We start from the raw sequence: 6676 nt of genomic DNA, 5'->3' as shown, positions 1-6676 counted from the left end.
ATATTTTTTTCTATGTTTCAACTTTTTCATAACCTTTTTTTGTATTTAACATCCATTTAATTAAATTTTTCTATATATTTTGTATTTTGCCATCAAAGTTTCACTATTTATTTTAAGTTTTATCACTAGTTTTCTCAACAATGTCTTCAATTTAATCAAACATGAAATTTTCCAAAAATCATATTCATTTCATATCAAATTTTTTTTTCCTGGCCAATCTTCAATTTTTTTTCATAAATTTCAACTTTTTCATACTTTTTTTGTATTTGTCACTCTTTTAATTAAATTTTTCTGTCTTATATTCCATCAAATTTTCACTATTTATCTGAATTTTTAACACTAGTGTTTTAAGCAATGTCTTCAATTTTATCAAACATATTTCCATGCAAATATTCAATTTTATCAGAAAATTTCCAAAAAATCACATTCAATGTCATGTCAAATTTTTTTCTTGGAAAATTTTCTATTTTTTTTCAGATGTTTGCTTTGTTTCAAGTTTTTGATACTTTTTTTTAAATATTTGTAACCCATTTAATTAAATTTTTTCTTTTTTCTTTTTTTAATAGATATTACTTTGTATTTACATAGCACTTTCTTCAAGAACCTTTTAAATGCTTTACAGAGTTCCTCTCTAATCCCCACAACAACCCTGTGAGGTAGGTATTACTCCCATTTACAAGAGGGAGACTGAAGCACAGAGAGGTTCTGTGACTTGCCCAAGGTCACACAGCTAAGCTCACTGGAAAGCAAGGACTCCAGCACATTGCCTCCTAGCTCCCAGCCACATCCCTCACGAGAGAATCTTCAATGAAAAGCATCTTTACAGAAAGTATCAGGAGGAGCATGTTATGAAAGTGAGGTCTTCCTATGGCCATCATGGAAAGAAAAACCTGACACTTGATGGCTGAGGCCATAAGGCCCGCTCTCGCACATTTCCCTGCCCCTTCCCGAGCCACTGGCTCCTGTCGTGAGTAACCTTCTAAAGGTGAAATTCCCAGGACAGAAGCTGCGTGACTCAGAAGTGGGCTTAATTTAGAATATTTACTTTTAGTTATGATAATTCATAGAAACTTTTGTTCTAATATACAAAATTTGGAACAGCTGCCCAAGCAAACATAATTACACGGCAACCAGCCTTGTCTGAAACATGTCTGCCCTCATCATCATCGCAGGCAAACAATCACCTGAAATGTGCGCTGGGCGGGTCACCTTTCTCTCTCACTTCCTATATCTGCTTTCCCTAGTCCCCAGCCCAAACCCTGTATGTGTTTTAAGTTTATTGAGTTTCTAATAAAATTCGAAATGTCTTACTCAGATCCACCTGCACTAGGAATAAAAAGTAAGTGTAGACCAACCCAGCCCCAGGAGTCCTTCCCCTGCAGACCATACAGCGCAGACCTGAGCCAAGCAGGCCTGCCTGCCTGGAGCTAGGCTCCCATGCTACAACTTGCCTCGTGGAGAACTTAAATCAGCTTTTCTTGCTTGTGTTTTAAGCTCAAAAACATGTGCAAGCAAACACAGTACTTCAGGGCTACACAACGCAGCCTTCAGGACTCGGCCCTACTTTATGCCTTGTCTTTTAACACAAAGCGGCAGCAAATGCAGTTCTGAATTCCAACAGCATCTGGTGCTGGCCCTCACAGGCGTGTGCTCTCGGCTCTAACTCACATGCTCTTGGTTGTGGTTCTCTGTGCGATGCTGGCAGATCACAAAACCCAGCCCAGGGAAGGCTTCAGAAACTATCAGAATGGGTTTGCCAAAAGGTCAACTTTTTCCCCCAGCACATCTGTCTACAGAGCCCGATTAGCTAAGTGACCCCGTTACAAATCAAATCTGCTTATGGGATGACTAGGTGAAGTCATTTCCTGAGCTAAAGGTAGACAATAAATGTTAATCATAGCAGCACAAAAAAACATTTCTTTTTGATGTTTGCTTCTCAGTCAACAGTTTTAGTAAAATAGCTTTAGAAAACCAGGGGCTTTATCAACAGGCCACCACCACCAAGGCATGAGGAGAGCAGCGTGAGACTACCCAGATCTGACAGCTGGGACTTAGACTAGGAGCCTCAACCCCTTTCTGCAAGTTACACTCAGCCACTTGATGCCTGGCCGTATGTGGAGACTTATTGCACTGTTTGTTAAACATCCAACAGATCTAGTTGTAAGCATCTGAACACTGTTCTAATAGGACGCTCAGGTCAGGAGAGGGAGGCGCTTCTTTTTGAGATTACGACTTTACCAACACATAATCTTCCAAAGGGCTTGGGCTGCCTGGCTGCTGGGGTTCTGGGTGCTCCACTAGTCCTTCCCAAGGCTAAAAGGAGACTAAAAAACGCTGCAACTGCACGAAGTCCTGGGGTTCTGGCTGACAAGAGTGCTGGCTTCACCTTCCCGCTGGGGCTTCCTTTATCATTCTAGCAACAGGGAATCTCTACTTTACTGATATTAAAGCTTGAAATAAAAGTGACAAACTATAATCAAAGAGCAAACGCTTGGCCAGAGACAGTTCCCCTGACAGCACTGACCCCGCTCACTGCAATCGGCTCATGATTATCTTAGTGATTTCATCAAGAATGTTCAGTTCACCTTGAAAACAGAAACAAACAACAGGACTACTTCAGCTGACAAACTAATCAAATATGCTAAGACTTGCTGGTAGAGTCACCAGCACTTCATACAATGCTTGGATTCAACCAGTTTAAGTAAAATAAATAAGGGGAAAAAAAGATCATTACAAAGCCAGTCTTTCCCCTTGGGGAATCAAGAAGCCAGTTTTGACCAGCTGTTCCCTCCATGTACATACACTCTATATGATCACACGCTTCTCCAGAGAAGCAGGGTATCTTTGACCTCCTGACACTGGGCTCCGTGTCTGTGCTCTGTGCGTCAGGAAGGCAACTGCAAGTGTTGGGCCCAAAGGTACTTTCCGGGATGCTTGACAAGACCGTCACTGCTCCCAGGCACACTGTACGCATCCCACGCGACGGCGCACAGCGCAGTGTGCTCCATCAACCTAGCACATTCTGATTCTTCCACTGTCCTCCCGAGGAACTCAAATTATCATTGGTGCAATTACTACAGAAAATGTGTTGGCAGCTGGCAGCTGCTTTACAAGAGAGCTGGTATCTCTGATTTCACTTCCTTATGTGGAGCTGCAGACAGCATGATTCCTGAGCAAAAAATTCAACTACTGTGACCGGAAGGGCATGTTAATCCACAGCCTTTACTTTATTGTATGCAAAGTGAGCTACTGCCTTGAGCGTCCTTCATCTGTCTCTCTTTCTTTTTCTCTCTTCTTGAACATAAGCTCGATCCTTTCTGAAACAACCAGAGAAGCATGCAGGAGTTTCTCTCCTCTGTGGCTCCTTTCAGTCCCGAAACTGATAGAAAAGGATGTACCCAGACTCTGAGTTCTTGGAGATATCAGATGTCAATCCGTAGAATTCTTCAATAGCTTGTGCATCTATTTTATCTACAATGTTGTCATTCAAATAACAACCAGAAGTCATGACTCTTAACTATTGCGATATAGTGGCCTCGGTTGGGACCGCTTCCACAGTGAACCACATCAGCGACCAGGTCATACATTCTGTCAGGGTTGGTAGCGTCTCCTGAAGTATTAAACAGACTGAGTTCTAAAGGAAACACCACCCGGTAAGAAAGCTTTGTGTATCGATGAAGGTGGTCCATATACTTAAATCTCTTCAGGTGTAGAGCTAGGATCACGGGGAGTTTCTTAACTTTCATCCATTGTGTGCTTCCTGCTTGCTCCGGCATTCTTCACAGGAGTATTTATATTCACTGCACAGAGTTTCTGTGTTACTAAACCCTCTTAAGCAGTGAGTAATTGATGTGTTTTGTTCCACGTCAACAGAAAGGTCTAAAAAAATCTTCATCTTTGCTGCTTATAGTTTCACAAGTAAGACACCTGATTTCTCGTGGACCCACGTTGGGTCTGGTGTGCTGTTGCTATCTTCGCTGTCCATGTCTCCATTCCATAATCGGCCATTTTGCTTCTCCTGCTTTCTTTCTTCTTGTAGAATATCACCAATTGTATTAAGTAAGTAATTTAAGAATTCATGGGCATCTTGTTGCATGTAGTTGTCAAACAGTTTTCTTTCCGAAACCTTGTGATGAACTTTTTGGGCGGGATCACGCCGACCTTCTTCTTCTGGGTGGCTATACTGTGGAAGAGGTCTGCCAGGCAGGTGAGAAGGCTCTCTTTTTTTCTGGGCTGACTCTTGTATGCTAGAACTTTTTCCCGAAATGGACGACAAAAATAAAATGCTTGAAGAACTGAGTTGCAGTAGCAGGTATTCCCAAAATTGACTAATCCTAAATAGTACTCGTTGACTGGAAACTGTTCTGGACCAATCTCTTTCTCTAATGCCGAGGCATTGGCGCCCGTGGTACAGATGGAGGAGAATTTGGAGACTGTCATTAGGATTTCCATCCACCCAGCGCCATCTTCCAGACAGTCGCGGCGGGCGGGGACGCGGGGAGCCAGGCCGCCCGCTCGCCTAGCAGCCTGCGGCCGCACCCGGAGCCTCAGTGGACCGCGCTTAATTAAAAATTTTCTGTGTTTTATATTTTTCCATCAAATTCTCACTATTTATCTTAAGTTTTATAACTAATTTTTTCAACAAAGTGGCCAACTTTATCAAACATTTTTCCATGCAAATATTCAATTTTATCAGAATGTACCAAAAATCACATTGATTTTGACATCAAATTTTTCCATGGTCAATCTTAGGTTTTTTAAGAATTTTTTTCATAAATTTCAACCTTTTCATAATTTTATGTATTTGTCATTCATTTAATTAAATTATTCTATAGGTTTTTATTTTTCAATCAAATTTTCAATATTTATCTTAATTTTTATCACTAGTTTTTTCAACAATGTCTTTAATTTTAGTAAACATTTTTCCATGCAAACATTCAATTTTATCAGAAAATTTCCAAAAATCACCTTTAATTCCATATTAAACTTTTTTATGATCAATCCTTTTGTTTTTGAAGCTTTTTTTCATAAATTTCAACTTTTTCATATGGATTTGTATTTGTCATCCTTTAATTAATTTTTCTATAGATTTTTTATTTTTCCATTAGATTTTCACTCTCTTTATTATACCTAGGTTTTTCAACAGTGTCTTAAATTTTCTCAAACTTTTTTCCATGCAAATATTCAATGTTATCACAAAATTTTCAGAAACCACATGCAACTGACATCAAAATTTGCTTGGGCAATCTTAAATTTTTTCTATTATTTTCATAAATTTCAAATTTATCATACTCTTTTTGTATTTGTCATCCTTTTAATTAATTTATATATATATAAATATATATTAAATATTTAATATATATATTATAATGTATATATATTTTTTCAACAAATTTTCACTCTTTATCTTAATTTTTATGACTAGTTTTTCAACAATGTTTTTAATTTTAGTAAACATTATTCTATGCAAACATTCAATTTTATCAGAAATTTTACAAGAATCACATTTAATTTCATATCAAATTTTTCATGATAAATCCTTTTGTTTTTTTAAATTTTGTTTCATAAATTTCAATATTTTCACATGGGTTTTGTTTTTGTCATCCTTTTAATTAAATTTTTCCATAGGTCTTTTATTTTCCCATTAGATTTTCACTATCTTATATTATAACTAGGTTTTTCAACAGTGTCTTCAATTTTCTCAAACATTTTTCCATGCAAATATTCAATGTTAACAGAGATTTTCGAAAAAATCACATGCAACTGCACATCAAAATTTGCTTGAGCAATCATCATTTTTTTTTTCAGATTTTTTTCAAATATTTCAACTTTTTCATACTTTTTTGTATTTGTCATACTTTTAATTAATTTTTATATATATTTTATACTTTTCAAACCAATTTTCACTGTTTATCTTAATTTTTATCACTAGTTTTTTCAACAATATCTTCAATTTTACTAAACTTTTTTTCCATGCAAATATTCAATTTTATCAGAAATTTTAAAAAATCACATTTACTTTCATATCAAATTTTTCATGACAAATCCTTTTGTTTTTAAAGCCTTTTTTTCATAAATTTCAAATTTTTCATATGGCTTTTGTATTTGTCATCCTTTTAATTATGTTTGTCTATAGGTTTTTTATTTTTCCATCAAGTTTTCACTATTTATCTTGTATTATTAATAGGTTTTTCAACATTGTCCTCAATACTATCAAACATTTTCCCATGTAAATAGTCAATGTTGTCAGAGATTTTCCAAAAATCACATCCAAGACCACATGAAAATTTGCTTGGTCCATCTTCAATTTTATTTACATTTTGTTCATAAATTTCAACTTTTTCATACTTTTTTGTATTTGTCATCCTTTTAATTATTTTTATATGTATTTTATATTTTTCATTCAAAATTTCACTGTTTATCTTAATTTTTATGACTAGTTTTTTCAACAGTGTCTTCAATTTTAGTAAACATTTTTCCAGGCAAATACTCAGTTTTATCAGAAAATTTCCAAAAATCACCTTTAATTGCACATTAATTTTTTTATGATCAATCATTTTGTTTTTGAAGCATTTTTTCATAAATTTCAAGTTTTTAATATGGCTTTTTAATTTGTCATCTTTTAAATTATTTTTTTCTATAGGATTTTTATTTTTCCATAAGATTTTCCATATCT

General features: G+C 35.9%; 1 pseudogene; it reads right to left on the bottom strand.

The window, feature by feature from the left end:
• Window positions 1–3356: 3356 nt before the first annotated feature.
• LOC114637503 lies at window positions 3357–4452 on the bottom strand (annotated as a pseudogene).
• Window positions 4453–6676: the final 2224 nt, after the last annotated feature.

This window comes from Grammomys surdaster, unplaced genomic scaffold (genome assembly GCF_004785775.1).
Source record: "Grammomys surdaster isolate TR1022 unplaced genomic scaffold, NIH_TR_1.0 125323, whole genome shotgun sequence".
NCBI lineage: Eukaryota > Metazoa > Chordata > Mammalia > Rodentia > Muridae > Grammomys > Grammomys surdaster.
The sequence above is the reverse complement of the archived record's forward strand: the minus strand, read 5'-3'. Positions and strand labels throughout refer to the sequence as shown.